Source organism: Anser brachyrhynchus (genome assembly GCF_964034855.1).
Source record: "Anser brachyrhynchus genome assembly, chromosome: 2".
Classification (NCBI taxonomy): domain Eukaryota; kingdom Metazoa; phylum Chordata; class Aves; order Anseriformes; family Anatidae; genus Anser; species Anser brachyrhynchus.
This window is the reverse complement of record NC_137695.1, coordinates 13,480,485-13,500,275: the sequence shown is the minus strand read 5'-3', so window position 1 is coordinate 13,500,275 and position 19,791 is coordinate 13,480,485. Positions and strand designations below refer to the sequence as shown.

The 19,791-nt window shown below is 35.4% G+C and overlaps 1 long non-coding RNA gene across 4 annotated transcripts in view; it reads right to left on the bottom strand.

The window, feature by feature from the left end:
- Positions 1–225: 225 nt before the first annotated feature.
- The window catches only part of LOC308189509, a 106,229-nt gene continuing 86,663 nt past the window's right edge, over positions 226–19,791 (bottom strand). For all 4 annotated transcript variants that reach the window (XR_013946410.1, XR_013946411.1, XR_013946412.1 and 1 more), the window contains 2 exons: positions 7,136–7,233; positions 226–4,649 (listed from right to left, as the gene is read on the bottom strand). This is a non-coding gene — a long non-coding RNA (uncharacterized lncRNA). The remainder of the gene's footprint in view (positions 4,650–7,135; positions 7,234–19,791) is intronic.

The following is a 19,791-nucleotide window of genomic DNA, read 5'->3' as shown; positions in this document are numbered from 1 at the left end:
TTTAACATATCTTCAGCATATCTAAGTAACAAGTTACCCAATTCAGAAATATAAGCAAAAATTCAGGACATCCAGGAAAGTAAAAATATATTAAAGTAACCGTAGAGCAGGAAAAAATTAAAATCTTACACACACTCATACACACACACGTATGTTTAAAATACTCAAGTAAGATTTTCTTCCCAGGGTCTTTTTACCAACTTGTAAGCCTTGAAGCTCAAAGGCTTTTTTATTTTATTTTTTTTAATTTAATTTAATTTAATTTAATTTTAATTTTATTTTATTTTATTTTATTTTATTTTTTATCCTAGCAATATCAGTTGGTATAATTAAGGATATTATCTCTCCTTTCAAAACTCTGTCCGTTGTTATTATTAGGCCAACACAGCACTTAACTAACACCAAATTATGGAAAAGTACTGCTCAGAATGGCGCTTCAAAGGCAACACAGATAATATTGCCTGTGATTATGCTTGTACCTTCGATCACCTTTAAAAATCAAAAGTCATCTGTAGCATCACAGTTCAGATACTTCAGACATAAACAGAAATCGGTTAGCTGTAAAAAATTCTACTTAGAGCTGCAAAACTTGATACACATACAAAGCATATTTACCACAGTGATAAATACAAGTTACATATTAAACTCCCCACTAGTTTCCATAATATCACTAGACAAAAAGAAAAAAAAAAAAGATATATATGGATATATATATGAATATATGTATATGGATATAGTGAAATGATTAATTCTATATAAATTGAGATCAGACACTTCTAGGCTAATTCAGCTGAGTTCTTTTAAAAATCTACTTCAGGCAGATAAGAATTGACTATATTGATTGATCCACCATAATAACAGTGGGATGCCTATACAATTAAGTCAAAGCAGATGTCCACAATTTAGTCAGACTAATCTCATCCCTAGTGACAAATGTCATCTTAGAATTATCTTTAGAATCACATTTTCCTACTGTTTACAAATGTCATGTTGAATGACAATTCAGAACAGTTTTTGGAGAAGTATTTCAAACAGATGAGATGTATAAAGAAGAGTTATAAGATTTTCCTGTTTTGGGATTGTATAACTTTATTTATTTAATTATTTATTTATTTAATTAATAATAAGGAATAAAAAATGTGGAGTTCAGTTACAGGAATGGTAGTGGTTTTTGTCTGTACTTTCCCAATATAAAAGCTTATAAGAGTAAGCTATAAGAATATCTTAAAAAGGTAGTCTTTGAAATTACTTTGGGCTGCTTTTCAATGAAAATAAGAATTACCTGGACCTTTCCTCAGTATTTGCCTGGCCTCTCTTTGCTCAGTAGCATGGTGTTACCATGAGCCACTTGGCTTCACTTCCATTGTTAAGACAGTGAAGACAGAACATTTTTTTCAATGAACAACCGTGGCTTTAGTCTCAGTGAGAAATATGAGAGATGGCAAATGTCTCCAGAGTGCTATTCCACCTTGAATGTCTCTGTAGTAGAGGTGTTTGCTCTCTGCTCTCAGCCAAACAAAACGTGTTTTGAAAAATTGTGACAAAATACCTACTTACCCTAAAATGTATTTTCCTGTTGCAAAAAATAAATAAATAAATAAATAAATAAATAAATAAATAAATTCTTAAACTTTTATTGCCATCTCTTTTTTATATAAAATTGCTTTATAGAGATGCTGTTAATAAATACAAGGAAGGGTACTGAGGTACTGTAATGAAGAGTGCCAAGATAGACTACTGGCACAGAAATTCTGATAAACATGGCAAAAATTTCCTTTCATATATCTTTATAAAAGTACATTTTAAATAGTTCTAGCCATCGCTGCAGCGAATGTTACATTTACTTTCTTTTGCCTTTGGAAATCATTTTTAAGCAGCTAGATCTCTGTATTCTTTTTTTTTTTTTTTTTTTTTCTAAATAATACACCATTTACTTGCAAACAGCATAAATATTTTGGAATCGATATCTGAAACTGATGAGTGTCTTCATTTTGAAAAGAAGAGTGGCAGTTTGTGCCCAATATTCTTTCTGAAAGTTTCAGAAGGATTTTTAAGATATAATCACAAATTATAATTGTGTCATTACGCATAATTACTCTACACCATTACATAACATAATTGGATCAGTTCAAGTTCTAATTGCATGGTTAGAGAGATTTACTCTAAGTATGTTTGGGATATAATTACACTAATTTCATAATTCTGGGACCCGCAGAGTCCAAATTTTGTTGGATTAATATTTATTTTTGTGGTTCTGTCTCGCAGCAGGAAAATCTTAAGATCATATTTTGCTTGTATAATACATTCTATTTGTTTTCACCAGTATGTTATTAACCTCTATTTGTATTTGCAATGTGCTAATTTCTATCTGTATATGCAAAGATTACAGTATTACTTAGTCTATAGCAACATTAAACCAGCTTATACAGGCTACCTCGGCCACTGGTCTAGAAATGAAAAATAAGCAAACACAGTGGTCAGCACATGGCAAGAAGCAGATGGGCAGAGACTAACCGGACCAGAGCCAGCTGGTGTGCAAGTGACAGGGTCTGCTTCACAGTCTTGTGAGGGTGCCAGCACAGAGAAGCTGATGTGGTATTACTGGGACACTATTAATATCTCAGTACTTTAATGAAACATCTGTGGGTGGGCCTGTGGCAGCACAGACACCACCTGGAATATTGCTGGCTTTAGAAGACTGAAATTCATCAGTCAAACAGCAAAAATCTGACATTGACCTTACAATATTGGCATTAAAAGTAATCAGATTATGTTTTCTATTCTGTCTTTTGACTTTTAAATGACCATCTGCTCCTCTTCTAATAGTCATTGGCATACGACAGTTTCAGGTTGAAAAGTCAATATGGTACAGTTTTCCCTATTTCTTCCACTTGTTTCTTTAAGCTAGTGGAACTATATTCATTTCCTTTTATTATCCCGAGTTTTCTAATTTCTCCCTGTGTCTATAGCAGGTGCTAGAAAATGCTCGCTTTATATCCACAAAAGTATTAAAGCATTAAAGGTGTTTGGTTTTTTGTATTCTGTCTTTTCATATCTGATAGTTGAAAATACTGCTAAACCAGGGTAACTTGGAAAAAGTAATGCTACCAGAACTACATCAAATAACCAACAGTAATAAATGCATGTATTAAAAATCACCATCATCTTCAAAGCAAATCCCAAAATGATTGCAAGTCACTGAGATAGACTTCTGATACACCAAAGACTTGATTTAGTTGTTCATAAAAAATCATATAAATCACAGACTAGTTGGGGTCGGAATAGACCTCTCGAGATCATTCAGCCCAGTCCTTCTGCTCTGAGCGAAGCCAGCTAGAACATTCTGCTAGGGATATTGTCTAGTTCAATTTTTAGTATCTCCAAAGATGGAGACTCCACAGTCTCTCTGGACAATCTGGTCCAATGATCATTCTTGATGTTAAAATGTTCTTCCTTAAGTTTAAACGGAATTTCTGCCCATTTCAGTTTGAGCCCGTTGGCTCTTTACCTTTCACTAAGCATCAATGAGAAGAGCCTGGTTTCATCTTTAACCCCTCCCATCATGTATTGATATACACGACTAAAATTCTCCCTGAGCCTTTTCTTCTCCAAGCTGAACATTACCATCTCTCCCAGCTTCTCCTTGTACAACAGATTCGCTAGTTACTTAATCACCTTTGTGACCCTGCTGTGGACTTACTCCAATATGACTAGGTCTCTTGTCTGGCCTTGGGGAGGCCAGAATGCACCTGACCAGAGCAGAGGTCAAGTGTCATCTCCCTTGACCTACTGGCAGAAATGCTGTTTTCAATGCAGCCCAGGAAACAACTGACTTTTTTTTCTTTTTTTTTTTTTTTTTTTTTTCTGCAATGGCACATCAACTGAGTGTCTATGATAACCCACAGGGCCATTTCTGCAAAGCTGCTTTCCAGTTGGTTTATCCCCAGCCTGTCACATGGGGTTCTTCCTTTCCAGGTGTAGGACTTAAACATTTTCCTTTGTTGAAATCATGATATTCCTGTTTGCCCATTTATCCAGCCTGTTGAGGTACCTCTGAAATGGCAGCACAAGCCTGTGGTGTATCAGTCATTCTTCCCAGTTTGGTATCATCTGCAAAGCTGTTGAGGGTATACTCTGTCCCATCATCCAGGTCATTAATGAAGTTGTAAAACAGTATTGGACTCAGTATCAATGACCGAAGCACAACCCCGGTAACTGGCCTAGAGTTGGACTTTGTGCCACTGATCACAACTCTTTGAGCTTTGCAGACAGTTTTCAGTCTATCTCACCATCTGTATATTTAGTCCATACTTTATGTACATGTTCATGAGGATGTTATGGAAGACAACGTCAAAAACCTTACTGAAACCAAGATAAGCAACATTCACTGTACTCACTTCATCCACTAAGCCATTTATCTTATCATAGAAGGCTATCAGTTTGGTCAGGCATCATAAATCCATGTTAACTATACTCAGTCACCCTCTTGTCCTTCATGAGTTTGGAAATGGTTTCCAAAATTATTTGTTCTATCTCATTCCCAGGGATTGAGGTGTCTGAATGACTTGTAGTTCCTTGGATCCTCCGTCTCGCCCTTCTTGAAGACAAGTTTGCTCCAGACCTCAGGAACATCTCATGGTTGCCATGACCTTTGAAAAACAATTGAAAGTAGCCTTTCTAGTTAATACATTCAATGGATACTTGACAACTACACAGAGGAGAATGTAGATAACCACTTAAGGGTGAACTGAATAACTGTCTATGCTCCATTGACTATACTGACTAAATTTTCAATCACCACAAGACTATATTTGACATCTAAATTCTCTTAGACACACATGTGTGGACAGGTAAAGATATTTATCTTCATGCATAAGCTAAATGACCTGCAAAAGTTATTGTGGCACCGAAACTTTTGGCAACCACTGACTGGTTAACCATGATCTGATTGCTATTATTATTTTTTTTGATCCTCCAAAATATACGTCTGTACCAAAAAGCCATGCATAATGGCTTATGGCATACTAATGGTTCTCATCCTCTTTGAGTTAAATTCCTTTTTTTGCTACTACTGCTAATTCATATTCAAAGGCCATGTGCAAGAACAATAACTCACCTGTGCCTCCGGCTCCAGCCTCTGCACACAGCTTCTGGGCCTATAGATCATAAGAATGTCAACATTTCTTCCATTTTCCTGCTAGCATGGCCATCTTTTGGCCAACTGGTGCAGAAGAGTTGGTCAGTATATTTGGGATCCAGAACACATGATTGAGTGCCATTAGAGCCACCACACAGACCAAGCACAGGAAATAAAAGTGGCACTTCAGAAGATCTTGAGAGATCTCTCTCAAGAGAAAGAGGCTTATCCAGCTTCTGTGCTCCTTGGGCTTTTGTGTACAACATCTTAGGTTGGGGTTACGAATGAATTACTAAACTAATGAGAGGAAGTATTTTAGTTGGCGTAATCATAATTAATCAAGGTTGTTGATTGTTTCAGGCTATTACAGGTTGTTTTAGACTATTGTTTTACCTATTTAATACAACTTTTTAAATTATTAATTATTTTTATTTTCTATTAGTTTAGACTATTACAGAAATGTCTTGATACTGGTAGTTTTATATATATTAATATATGTATGGTTCATTGTATGTAAACAGAGAAAACAGTATCATAATGCAAGTGTTTCTGCAGGTTAAATGGATATGATTATTTTTTTTTCTTCCAAATTAAACAGAAGAAATCTGTTCTGAGCCTACTTTTATCTTTTTTCCTTATAATTACCATTTTGTATAATGGATCACAAATCCTAAAATAAATAAATTTTGCATCTATGAATCATTATGTTTTGTACTGTAATTAAATGATAATCAGTATAACATTGTACTGCCCAAAGTAGTAAATAGCATTTTCAGGTAATTAAATGCCATAGGATAGTTTAAGTTTTGACCTTAAAAGTCATTTAGTGTGAATAAGAAAACGCTCTTTTTTTCTGCAACCATATTTTTAAAACTAATCAGGTGTAAGAGACCTCATTGGAACAAATGGCTGTTTTCAGTTGTACATTAAAACTGTTTTTTTGTTTGTTTGTTTGTTTGTGTTTTAATTTTATTATTATTTCCCACACACACCCCACCACCCCACCCCCGGATTCTTTTCAGCATTTTCTATGGCAAACTACATGAAATTATGAAAAATCAAATCTCATAAATACTATATTGTCTACATCATCTTCCAGGTTTCATCTGTAGCAGATCAGGAGTTTCTTCAATTTGCTAGGTTTATCCGGGGGGGAAAAAAAAAGAAAAAAAAATACTCAAGGAATTGCATATTCAAATCTTAGAGTACCGAATACTCTTCTAACCTGAACATTACATCTGGAAGGGAAACACCTTTTAGAGGTTAAGCACTATGGATGAGGAGATATAGACATTCTTTCTTACCAAACAAAGGTAAAACAGGCTTGTTTGTTCCCTCACTATGTTTCCCTCTATCTCTAATCTCATATTCCAGGATGATGCTCACATATTAAGAGTGTTTAGTAATTGATATCTTTTGTAAATGGACTTAATGACAGCTAATTATTTTCTGTTTGGTAGTGATTGTTATTATTTGTTGCTTTTATTGATATATCATTATATATATTATATATATGATATATATATATCATATATTGATATATATCTCAAGAAAAACTGAAGCCACATTATATCAGTTATTATAGAAATTCATAGAATGAGAAGATCATTCAGGAGAGTTTACCTTCTAAATGGCCACAGCAATTGAGTAGGAAAGGAAATGGAAGAACCTATGGTCCAAAAAGATTCACAGCAGAGACAGAAGTAGAATTCATAGAATCATAAAATGGTTTGCGTTGAGAATTGCCATTGTTTTTCTCCCAGCTTTTCTCTACTATATTCTATAGTCTCTCTGATTTTAATGGTCCATTCCTTAGAGTTAGTGTGTTCCAAATCTGCCATTAAGGTTAACCTGATGAAGGAACATGGTACAAAGTACAGCAAAATGTAAGGATACATTGTGTTTTCTTTTAAAGATATACATCCATCATGCCAACCAAATGTAATTACAATGAAAGTATTCTCTTTAGTTCTAAGCAGCTTTCTCATGAGTACTTACATAGAAGGCAATAGAATCTGGAAATGATAATCAGTATCCAGGCCAACAGATGAAAAAAAGGAGTTTTTCTTCTGAAATAGTATTCAGAGGAGAATGCTCTGAAAGATGGAAAGAGAGCAGTAAGACGAGAATTAATTCTTATCCTCAGAAAGGTACAGCATATGGAAACCTAGATTAAAGCTTTCTGAAAGGATGTTGGCTTTCCTGACTTTCTAATAGGCTTATTTTTCTTTTTTTTTTTTTTTTTCTGATTCTGCCAGGCTGCCAAATATGGTGGCAAGCTACCAAATATACTAATAATCTGGCTGTCTGCAAGGTGCAATGGTGATCTTAATTAAGACCCACAAGTGAAAGCACAAGCAGTAGAATGCAAATTGCAATATTCAACTGATTATTTGTATAAGAATGGAAATTTTCTTCTCTTGATTAAATTCATCTTTAGAGCCTAAATTTGTAATTTACCATTTCTCTGGTATTTTGAGAACAGTAACTAGAATGAGCAGCTTGAATATCTTTTATTCCAGTGAAAATCATGAAAACTAGCATAGTTACAAGATTCTCCATGACTTGTAAGTGACACTAATAATATTTCTAAATGTTTCTAATGTGTGTTCAGTTGACACACAAAACCAATTTATGGCTTTCTTTTAAACCCCCCAGACATGGAGAGCGGCAATGACTTCAAAGTATACAGGGACTGTGAAATTTAGTCTGATTTAAAAAGGGTCCCTTTATGCTCTCCAGTAACTAGTAAATCTCAGTAGACACTGCACCTGATGAGCAGATTTTCAGCATGCCAACATATTATACAAAATCTTGTTTTGATCTGGGTACACTGAAATTTACTTCAGCTGGTACTAATTACATCAAAACTTCTATGACAAAAGATGACATATCGTATAAAACATAGCTAAATCCAGAAATATCTGTTCACACCTAAACAGGTTGTATAGCCATAGGCCTTCCACAGAGATCGTCTTCAATTTTGTCTCCTGCTACTGTTTGAGGCAGGTGAGAGAATGGACTTTAGACCTGTAGCACTACCAAAAGCTGACATATGCTGGAGGATTGCTGAGAGTTGTCAGCTTCTTTGATGGCATCACCCACATAAAACAGATGGAAATATGGTTGTTAAATTCCTATACATTGATTTCCTGTCTGTGGTATCAGCTAACTAAACAAATAAGAACTTCTAAACCATATGGTCCTTCAACTGGCTCTTGATTTCCTACTCTAAGGAAAGGAGAAAAGTGAGCTTTTATTATACAATATTGATCTGAAAACCCCTTTTGAGAAGACGCTACCAAGGTTATTTTCAATATTACTTCCTTATACGATGTTGATGAAAAACAAACAAACAAACAAACAAACAAAACACAAGAATTCTACACTGCACGTTGGTTTTAGTGAGGACAGCTGGGGACTCTATTTGTTTATCTGTCATGGCTGTGTGTTGTATTTTCAGAGCAAGATTATAGTCTGGCCAAGAATGTAATTCCTGAAGAAGGTAATACCTTCACATAAATTCAGAAATTGATAAGCTAGCAAAATTTAGTTCAACATATTGATTCTGATACACTTTAGGGAATTATAAAAATATTGACTGAAAGTACACTCTGAAGCAAAGTCCCTATTACATATCAGTATACACTATGAAATTCCAACATTCCAACATTCCAACCTCTTCCATAATGCTACTTTGAACTTTTCCTTATGGCAAGAATTTGTTGAGCTATAAATTGGGATCCTTTAAGAGAAAAAAAATGCTGTCAGGAAATCAGAAAATATTGATGTAATAGTTTAATTTGTAGGAAAATAAGTTATAAATATTTGTTCTCATTTCAAATGATAGCAGGATGGGATTTTCTAAAAGACTGTGGTTGTCCTAACTTTGCCTCCGTGGACTGAAAGGATATGAGCCAGCGGTGTGCTCAGGTGGCCAAGAAAGCCAACAGCATTATAGCTTGAATCTCAAATAGAGTGGGCAGCAGGAAGTGATAAAGGAAGTGACCAAGGAAATGATTGTCCTGTACTCGGCTCTGGTGAGGCTGCACCTCGAAAACTGTATTCAGTTTTGGGCCACTCACTACAAGAAGGATATCAAGTTGCTGGAGCATGTCCAAAGAAGGGAAACGAAGCTGGTGATGGCTCTAGAAAACAAGTCTTATGACGAGCAGCTGAGAGAGTTGGGGCTGTTCAGCTTGGAGAAAAGAAGGCTCAGGGGAGACTTTATTGTACTTTACAATTACCTTAAAGGAGGCTGTAGCAAGGTGGGGATTGGGCTTTTCTCCCAAGCACCAAGTGATAAGATGAGAGTAAGGATAAGTACTAGGGGAGGTTCAGGCTGGATATTAGGAGAAAATTCTTTACTGAAAGGGTTTTGCGGCATTGGAATAGGCTGTCCAGGGATATGGTTGAGCCACCATCCCTGGAGGTCTTCAAGAAACATGTGGATTTAGAACCTAGTAGCATGGTTTAATGGTGGACTTTAGTACTAGGTTAAAGGTTGGACTAGATGATCTTTGAGGTCTTCTCCAACCTGAATAATTCTATGATTCTATTATTTTATGATTTTTTTTTTTCTATGCATATGCCGTTGAAAATATCTTATAACAGGCCTTAAAAAAAAATTTACAAGTTTTTTTTTTTTTTTTCTCACATCTGCTTCCTTTTCTCACATTTGTTTCCTGTTAAGTGAAAGGTATAAATAATACAAATTTTGCTGGATTTGTTCTTATAAGAAAGAGAGTGTTAAAGGAATTGAATTAGCTCAGAATTAAAGTTTTTCTTTCTTCAGGCATAGAAGCGCTTTTCCATAACTAGTGTCATTGCATCTTTCAGTGGTCAAGAAAAGGTATCCTTACAAATTTGTACTGAGGTATCTTCCCTCTGCAACTGAACAGGCTGAGAAGTTAATTTGTTTCTGTTTAGACTGAGAAGTCAGCAGCTATGACATGCTCTCCTGTTGTATGTCTGACCCTGTTACAACTTGTCTGTTATTAAATAAAATCTCTTTTGTTAGTTTATCTTGAATGTGAATCCCTGTGGTCATGGCGAAGGCAAATCTGATATAACAGCTCATTGGAATTCAGGAAAACATTCTCTCTCTCTGTTTTCTTGTCTTGGATGAGCACTGACGGTGACCTGCCTTTTCAGGATATTCACTGTTTTTAACAATGGAGACAGTGTTCATTTCTCTTTTCCTGCAGTTCAAGGCAAGTTCCTTAGACAGGGTGCACTACAGGTTCTTTAACTGCAATTACAGTTAATAGAAGTAGTCCATAATTTTTCTGATTGTTTTCACAGAAGCCCTCAAAGATCAACAGAGATCAAGGCTGCAGTGCTGAGTTCTGATGAATCACCAGAAGCCATCAGACATCAGACTTTTCAAACCTCATGAAAAGTCTAAGATAGAAAGATACAAAGCAGAAAAATTGTAGGGGGAGTAAGTAGGTAGCCACATGACATGACTAGCCAATGTCATGCTGGGTCTAGGACTGGAAAAAGAGCATCAACCAAGTGACGTATTATCAGAAGAACAAAAAGATTCACACATATCCAGACACTCAAATAAAAATTAAAAAAAAAAAGGGGGGGAGGGGGGACATCAATGGAGAGACAAAGAAGAAAAAAATTATGAGTTTGACAGTATGTAGGAGGAATGGTAGTAAGCAGAAGAATATAATGTCAAAATAAAACTTAGAAAAAAAAAACTATTTAGGACTGCTTCTTCATATATTCTTTCTGGCCTGAACATGCTTCAACATTGCTGAGGCCTTATCAGTAGAATTTGGAGGCAAGAGGTTTACAAGTCCATATAAGATATCAAAAAAGGAGGGGACCTACATAGATCCTCGTACCTTGTAAGAAGCTAACCCCGGAAAAGGTATATAAAAATGGAAAGCTAGTGATCAGAGGTAGGAAATAATTAAAGCAGTTCAGAATAAAGCAATATAGAAAAAACATTTTTATTTGGCACTTACAGATTTTTTTGGGGGTGATTCCTTCTCCTCCTCCATCTTTTTATTCTTTTGTCCCCTCAGTAACCAAATTCCAAATCAATTACTTTAATGTCAGCATGTTAATTTAGAAAGCAAACACTTCCAATATAGAGTGGTAAGAAAAAAATTATATATATATATATATAAATTATATTTTGTAAAAACAGAAAAATAGTTACCTATAACTAGTAAACTAATCATCCTAATAGCCTTCAAATAGTGTTAGTCAGCTGTAATGTTACAGGTATGAATGAAAATGTCCAACACAGTGCCTCTACATAAAATTTGTGCCTCACCTATAGAATTCCTGAACTCTATGTTATCAACGTATTCAGGTCCAGGAGCTTGATGTTAATGCTCAATACAGAAAAAAGAAAAAAAATAAAAAAAAATAAAAAGAAAAAAAAGAAAAAAAAAAGCTCTAAAATTTGGAAACTGCTTCTATATGTTCATTGGCATAAAGGAGAAGTAGATTGTCAAAGAGAACATCAGCAGTCACCATCTGTCAGGTGGTCTAATAATTTAATGGAGTTGGGTTTGATTGTCCAGAGAAGTTTTGTTGATCAGAGACCATTTCTTTAACCAAATGCATTTCCAAAAAAAATGAAGTCATGAGGAAAAAACATGTGCACAGATTACATTAATTTTGTCAACAAGGCCTGAGAAATGGCTGCTGCTGAGAATAAACCATCCAGTATTGCTACTCTGAAGCTGTGTCTAGACTTAGGACCATGCTCTGAAGCCTGAAAGCTGTACGCCCTACTTGAGTGAACCACAGGCCTATCTGGGCTATGAACACGGTTCCTCTTACATAGAAGCTAAAGAACAGGAAGTTGGGCTTCTATGGGATTTCTTTGAGCTGTAGATTTATCTGCAATCCAGAGATTACTAAATAACGTATATCCTGCAGAGGGAACTGGAAAATTCTCCTAAGGCTATCACACCCATAACCTAAGGAAACCCCAAGGGTACAAAAGTTCAGGTTTTTTTCAGTGAGAATCATGTCCATTTACTAAGTGCTAGCCCTTCAGAGAGGAAAGAAATCAATCGTCTGCATAGCTGGTACTTTATTCCTGTTTTCTTTGCAAGTACTCAAATCACTGGTTGTGCTCTGAATCAGTCCCAGAAGTATCAAAAGACTGGAAACCAAAGGATGTTGTCAGTGAAGCATCATTCAGATAGGAAACAGTCTGTGCCTCCCAAAGAACCCATTAATACAGAGCTTTTTTTCTGTCACACAGCTGTGACAAAGATTAACTGATTTTGTTGCTCCATTTGACCAGCATTGACTTGTGCCATGGATGCCTACCCAACTAATAACAGGCCCACAACTGCTTGTTTTCTGTTTCAGACTAGCTCAGCTGCGTTTACTTAAATGAAGTGATACTGTGTAAACAAATGCCAAAATTGGTACTGGGAAGCAGGAGCTGGATTGACAACTTTGGTAGACAAGTAAAGACTAGAGTTATTATTGCTTAATTGCCGTGGCAACTAAACATAGCCTTTTTGCTGAAATAATATCATGGTAACACCTTACTCATTATAAAAAAATAATAATAATCAGTCAACCTAGAATTGCTATCGGGGTTGCACTTGAGTGAAAACTGTAGACTTAGAAAAGAAAGGTTAATAAAATACACAGAACAGAAAACAAGGTTAGAGGTGATGTTTTGCCTGTGAGGCGTTTTTCAGAATGCAGAAGAAAAAGATTAGCTGTAGAGACAGGATGAGCAGTAGCTCCCTGGTTTCTCCTTTCCACCATTAACCTTTTAAGAGTCTTTCAAAAGTGCACAAAAGTCCCTGCAGCTATAACGGTGTCTTCAACCTTGTTATCTATCCCAACTTTCAATATATATTGATATCAATTATTTTTCTTGTGATCATTTGAAGAAGGCATAAATTGTAATTGTTTCACATCTTTATTAGGAATATGGATCTCTGAGTAATCTAACTGCTTTTAATATGCTTCTTTTCCAGCTACTGGGAATATTAAATGTTTGTGAAATAACAGCTGTGGTACTGATATTTCTCTTAATATGTTATTGTATGGCTACCTAATCTAACGCAATTGTGAAAAACCTTTATTGATTCATTTTGACCTATTTTCTTCTATTATTTCATTGTTATATTAAAGTACAGACTAATAGAATGCACCATGAGAAAAATAAAACGCTTGATCATCTCAGAAATCCACTCCTACCATTGTTAGCTATGTATCTCCATATGTTACTTTTTAATTTTTTATAAGCTTTAAAATAGCTGAATCTAAAGAGATTCATTTATTATGTTATTCTCTACCTTTTAAACATTTTGCATGCTGAGAACTACACAGGAACAAAGAATAATAAAGCTCAAAATTAGTGCACTTTAACATATAGCAGGAATAAGATTATATATATTTTTTAAGTAGAGAAGAAGAAACAATGACTTACTGTTTTAACTGTTAAGCAATAGTTATCCACCGATTCTGGTTAACTTTCTTAAGAAAAGTCATATACTTTGAAGATCTGGGGTAAATATTTCATGAAACTGAGCACATACTGTTTCATTAATGCATTAAGGAGAACATTCAGTCCATTTGTCTTTTCAGATTGTTAATTTGACCACAGATTTTTTTTCCAAAAGAGTGCAAATTAGAATCTTGTGATTTTTCTTGGTAGGAATTCATTGGCTTATTACTATGACTAGCTTAGTTTCTGTTGGTTTTTATTTTGGCAGAAGAGTTTTACAGATCCTAATATTCATAACCAGGCCTCATTTTTATCATTATTATTTAAATAATACTGTATTTCCCCTTAAAATATTTTTTTTCTTATTCATTTTTTTACAGTTCAATGAACATCTTGGGTCCAGAGGTGCTCTGAACAACATGAAGAGCCTCAGTTTGGTCTAATGTGTTATGCTATTCTGAACAGTGGTGTGCCAAATGAACAGGGCTGAATACTTATATTGAGTGTCTTTATAAAACAATTTATGAAGCCTTAGATATGGGTGGTAGTAGTACCACACAAAAGGTGGCAGCTGTGTATTTTACATTTTTATATGCATTTTGCCAACTGACTTTAATTGGGTTTTACATAAAGATAGAGTTATTTTCATATAACTCAGAGTGTCTTTTTACGGAACAGATTAAGATTCAAAGTTTTGGTATTTGTGGTAAGAGAGCTATCAAATCAGTAGGCTGCATCTCTAAATTTTTAAGAGAAGACAGAGATATTAGCCCCACTAAACACTGCCAGTGAAATAAATTTTAAACCTTAAAATACACCTTTTGTGCAGGCAATCACTCACATTTCTCACGTTCTTTTCTTCTAAACATCTTTGTGGCTTTCTGTGCAGTGATACACATTATCCTGCACCCTCGCACTGCTCTGGAAGCTTGGAAGAACAATGTCTAAACAGTGAAAACAACTTTAGTGTTCATCTGCATTCAGAGAAACGGCTGCCATCCATGCACTCAGTTAGTATGAGGACACTGAATTGACACATTGTCTTATTCTTTAAGTGCTATTCACAAGCAGTAATTTGTCTGTTTGTCAGTTTAATTTAAAACAATTCTGATTCCAAAAAGGATTTACTTTTTTTTTTTTTTTTTTAGTAATATTTCAACTTCAAACAAACAAAAAACTTTAGTACTAAGAGCAGATAACTGGGGAGAGATCCTTTTGAATTTCTTGCTCTATGTCCATTGTCCTCTAAGCATTCTCTACCTGTATCTGACATCAAGAAACCCTAGTCAAAACAAACAAACAAACAAACAAACAAAACCTTTGTGTTACATGATAAAATATTTGTGTCATGCACAGGATATATACCTTTGAAAAAGCAGTTCTGAGTTGTTTTTACATCTGAAAAATATTTCTCTTTGATTGTTAAAATACAATTAAACCCTCCTCACACATTGAATCCTGTGCACCTTGTCAGTTTTGCCTTGCTCAATAATTTGAAAGAAAATTATGTTGTGGATGGGTTTTCATTCCACAATTATATGAAAATGTGACATAAATTTTAACTGACATGTCAGAAATAAAGTCAATTTCCAACCCATTTCAGTGCATTATCCACTGTTATGCAAATGACCACTAGGTACCTAAAGATCTCCAATCCTTCTCAGTTAATCAATGTTTACAGACACAAAAATAGGCTAATAGTTCTCCTAATTTGGACCATCTCTCTGAGCAAGGTAATAATGACAAACAAAATAACAAAAGCATAAAAAGGAAGTAGTTTCTGCATTCCTGGATAGAACAGAAATGTATATAGATATATATTCTATATATTAGAATTTATACCTTTTTGAACTAGATTATATTACAACAACAAAAACAGAGATTGCAAGATTTTTTTAACTTGATATTATATCTTTATTAATTTATTAATGAACAAGGGAAATATATCATTGCCATATAAAAAAAGGACTACAGTGTATTTAGGATCACATAATTGACCATAGCCACTCCTGATAAATAGAAATTAAAGTTTCTAATGTTTCCTTTAGAAACAAAAACAAATGAAAAAAAAAATTATTACAGCATCAGCTGGAGGCATTGGTAAGAGTATTTAGCAAAACACCAGTATGTCATAATGTTTCTGTTCCTTAAGGGTTATTTTATAGTTAAACGGTTCCCTGGACTGTCCATCTCTTACAAGGATGTGATTCTTACCAGCAGTACCCCTAAGGAAATAAAGGAAAACAAAAGATCCTATAATTTTTCTGTTCTTCCTCTGGAACCTTAACTATAATATGTGACTTCAGCTAAAATCTTCAGAAAAAGAAATTGATAGCCTGCTTCTTTAAAATCTTGATAATGTTATGATTACTTCTAGACTATTGTTAATCAGAGGGAAAGTTGGAAAGATTCTGTTTTACATTGCAAGGTCTAAAATTATTGTAAGGCTAGCTGTGTGGCTGTCTTGAAAATGTTGTTTCCAAAACTGAATGATTGCCTCAACCTAACTATTCAGTGCCACATTAAACATCATTTTCAAAAAAAAAAAAAAAGGGGGGGGGGGGCGGAGGAGGGAGAGTGTTAACATTTTAGTCCTCTTCTCATTAAATGTAAACATAATATCCCTTCCTGATAGAAAAATGAAAATTAAATAATTATGTATTAAAACCCTTTTCAGGCCAGTAAAATGGAGTTGTTCAACTGTTTGATTTATAAATGCAGAATCTATGTATCTCAGAAATCAAATGACGACAACTATCAACAGGCAAAGAGTGTATTCTATTCTACTTTTCCAGTGTACCATCTGTATATCTTCACTCAGTTAGTATAAACTCATGATAGAGAATACAGGTCGATGATGAAACCATACTTTGGAGTTGTGTCTAATGCATCTTGGCAAAAAGATGAATTTTGAAAGCTTGGGAAAGGAGAGAAGTGTAATCATCAGACTAATCTTTTTGAGAATCATTATTAGCTCAGAGAAACCATTAATTGTCTTTCTAAAGATGAGACTATTGTTAGTATACTTGGAAATATTAATTATTTCCAATGGTTAGGAAAGACATTGAGAGTTCAGTAGTGTTGTTTTGTTTTTGTTTTTGTTTTATCACTAATAAAATTGTAAACTAGTCCTTTGGCAGTGTATGATATTTAACAAATTTCATGAAGTTTCCATGACATTGTGTTATGCTAAATAAAAGTTTTCTGACTTTGTATGAGGTAGTACAGGCAGTAAAAGGCCAAAGGTGTGTTACATGTACACATATTCTGTCCATAATTAGAAATCGAGCAAAAGTTCTGTAGTTGCAATAAATCTCAAAATCTTTTCTTTACAAACTTTGAAGTTTCATGCAGAAGTGCTCAGAAACTTCCCAAATAGTGTGGATTGAAAGGGTGTCCCAGGAAGCAATCTATGAGTTTTAACAAGTCACATAATTTCTGGTGTCCTTAGGAAATATTTCCATTAAAAAAATAATCCTCTTAAGGGTGAGAAGGTGGTGAATCAGATTAAAATTCTTCAGAAATATCATTTAGTGCAATCCATTTCAAGCCAAATCAACCAAACTCCAACCACAGTGTTATAGCTCTGTAACAACAACACCATTGCCCATTTTCTTCTTTGGCCAGGACAAGAGTCAATGGGCACAAACTGAAACACAGGAGGTTCCATCTAAACACTGGAAAGCTCTGGCACATGTTGCCCAGAGAGGTTGTGGAGTCTTCCTCCTTGGGAGGGAGCCAGCTGGACATGGTCTTAGGCACCCTGCTCTGGGTGTCCCTGCTTGAGCAGGGGTTGGACCAGATGACCTCCAGAGGTCCCTTCCGACCCTAACCATTCTGTGATTCTGTGATTCTGTGAATATAAAAAATAATGGGAAATGCTCAATACAAAGTAAAGTATTTGGATATAGTAGCTGTAAACGAAAACACCTCTTTTTAAGATGCCTGTGAAATTGGAAGTTATTGTACATAGCAAAGTAGGGACATCTGCAGGGAGTTGTTAAAAATTTATTCTAATTTTTCTATGCTTAGCTATAATGTTTCTGGAGTACACTGCTGGATTTCAATGTAGCTACACTTCATTGCCCACAGTGTGTTGGAAGTTTACATCAAGGACTAAGGACTTGGGGGGCGGGGGGGTTGTGTGGGGGGTGGGATGTTTCTAATGCAGTGAGGATAAAACAGCCTCTGTTAGGTATTTCCATTTCCTGAAAAAATATCCATCGTGGATATTTCATACACGTTGCTTTGTATCTCCCACAAGCGATCTGAACAGTTTTCAGGTGGGACAGAAAACCCTTTTCTCCTGACTTCACTGTCTGTTCTGCTACCTTTTTATAAAGGTTAAAAGCTTTTGTATGTGCAAAAGCACACTCTAGAGACCTTTTCTACACTAGGGCCTCATATTCTTTATAATATATGTCAACACATTGATGTACAAAGGCCTGTGCCTAACTTCATTTCACACATTTCCTTCTGCCAGATACCTCCATTTCTAAAGAAAGAGCTCTGAATCACTCAATTTCTATCTTTTGTCCAACATCAGCGTACTGTCCAGCCACTGGTAGAAGCAGATTCCCCACTTCAGTCTCTTCTCTCTTTGGCTGTACTGGGATGCACAAGCTAATGAACTGATTGTTCACTTGTCAAGTATACTCTCTAACCACAAGGAGGTAGTTTCTTCCAGGGGACAAAACATGAAACTGCTTGAATAGAATAGATAAAAAATAATAGATAAAAACAATTGTACTGTACTGTTTATGCCTAATTCTTTTATGAGTGCCTAAGATGTCTAAATAGATTCCGATCTATAATTTCTGATGTTTATTCAAAGGAAGTGGTTTTGTAGGTGCTATTTGCATAAATGTACTCTTCTTTGTTATCAGAACCATTTCCTGATTTTGGAGAAAGCAAGCTCTTCAGAGATGAGCATATAAGATAAGATAATTTCTATGAAAATATAACCTCTAGGACAAAAACAAAAAAAAAAAAGAGAGAGAGATACTTTGCCTACTTAAAAAGAATTATTCATCTGTACCTCAGCAGACCTTGAAAGTCTTGAGATAAATTATGCAGTGCTACATGTGTTAGGCAAATACGTATGTCCTATATTACTGCTGGATAAAGCTTGGTGTAAAGTTTAAGTGACTGCCCAAGGAATCACGAGAAGAAATTCTGGTCCTCTTTGAATCAATAGCAATGTGTTCTTATTGAGGATAAGATTTTACCTGCAGCTGAAAAAAAACACCTGACTCAGAGTATCTTACTTTACCATTATACTTGTCACATTGCTCTGCTGATGGAGAGCTTGCACTGGATTCTTCTTTTTACTTATGCACTACACATATTCAGAAGAGGAAAAAACCTCTTTTCAAATCATGTTTCCATGGTTAAACAGATGCTAAGCTGACATGTTGAGAGCTAGCTGGGTGTTCAGGGTACTGAAAGGTGACTAAAGGGCCAATTTCATCTTGAGCTCAACTCACTGAGTACAAGATCATATAAGTCTTGCTTAGGGGCAAGATTTTATCTGACCTAGGATTTAAGGCTGAATAAAAAACCAACATAAACAAAAAGGATTCAGGCACCCTATCTGAGGAAAGTGTGATATTCTGGTAAATACAACCAAAATGGCATTGCTGAAAGACCTTTTTCAGGTGCCATGTAAGCCTCAAGGCACATAGCCTTCACAGTTGTTGGCTTCTTTCTCCTTAAACTTCCCAAAGAGCTTAACTTCTTCACTACTGCAGAAGTGCTTCTGTTTTGGCGTAGTTGAACAGTGTACCATTCAGCTAATACTGAAGAGCAGGCTTTATGTCCAGCAGACATTACTTCACCAAAGTCCCCCCCTAGACTTCCTGGCCTAGTAAGGATTATCAAGGTAGACCAATTTAGATACACAGAAAACGTGTAGTGCTTTCATGTGTCCTGGATTCTTGAAGAAAGACACAGCACAACTAACAATTTATTTTAAAACATAATGGTTTTCCCAGGAAGTTGGAGATCAAAGCTAATTTCTTCCCTTGACAAAGGGATTTATTCCTTCTTCTTAGGTCAGTGGTAATAGGATATGCAGAAAGAAGAGGAAGAAAGGAAGGAAGAGAAGAGAAGGGAAGGGAAGGGAAGGGAAGGGAAGGGAAGGGAAGGGAAGGGAAGGGAAGGGAAGGGAAGGGAAGGGAAGGGAAGGGAAGGGAAGGGAAGGGAA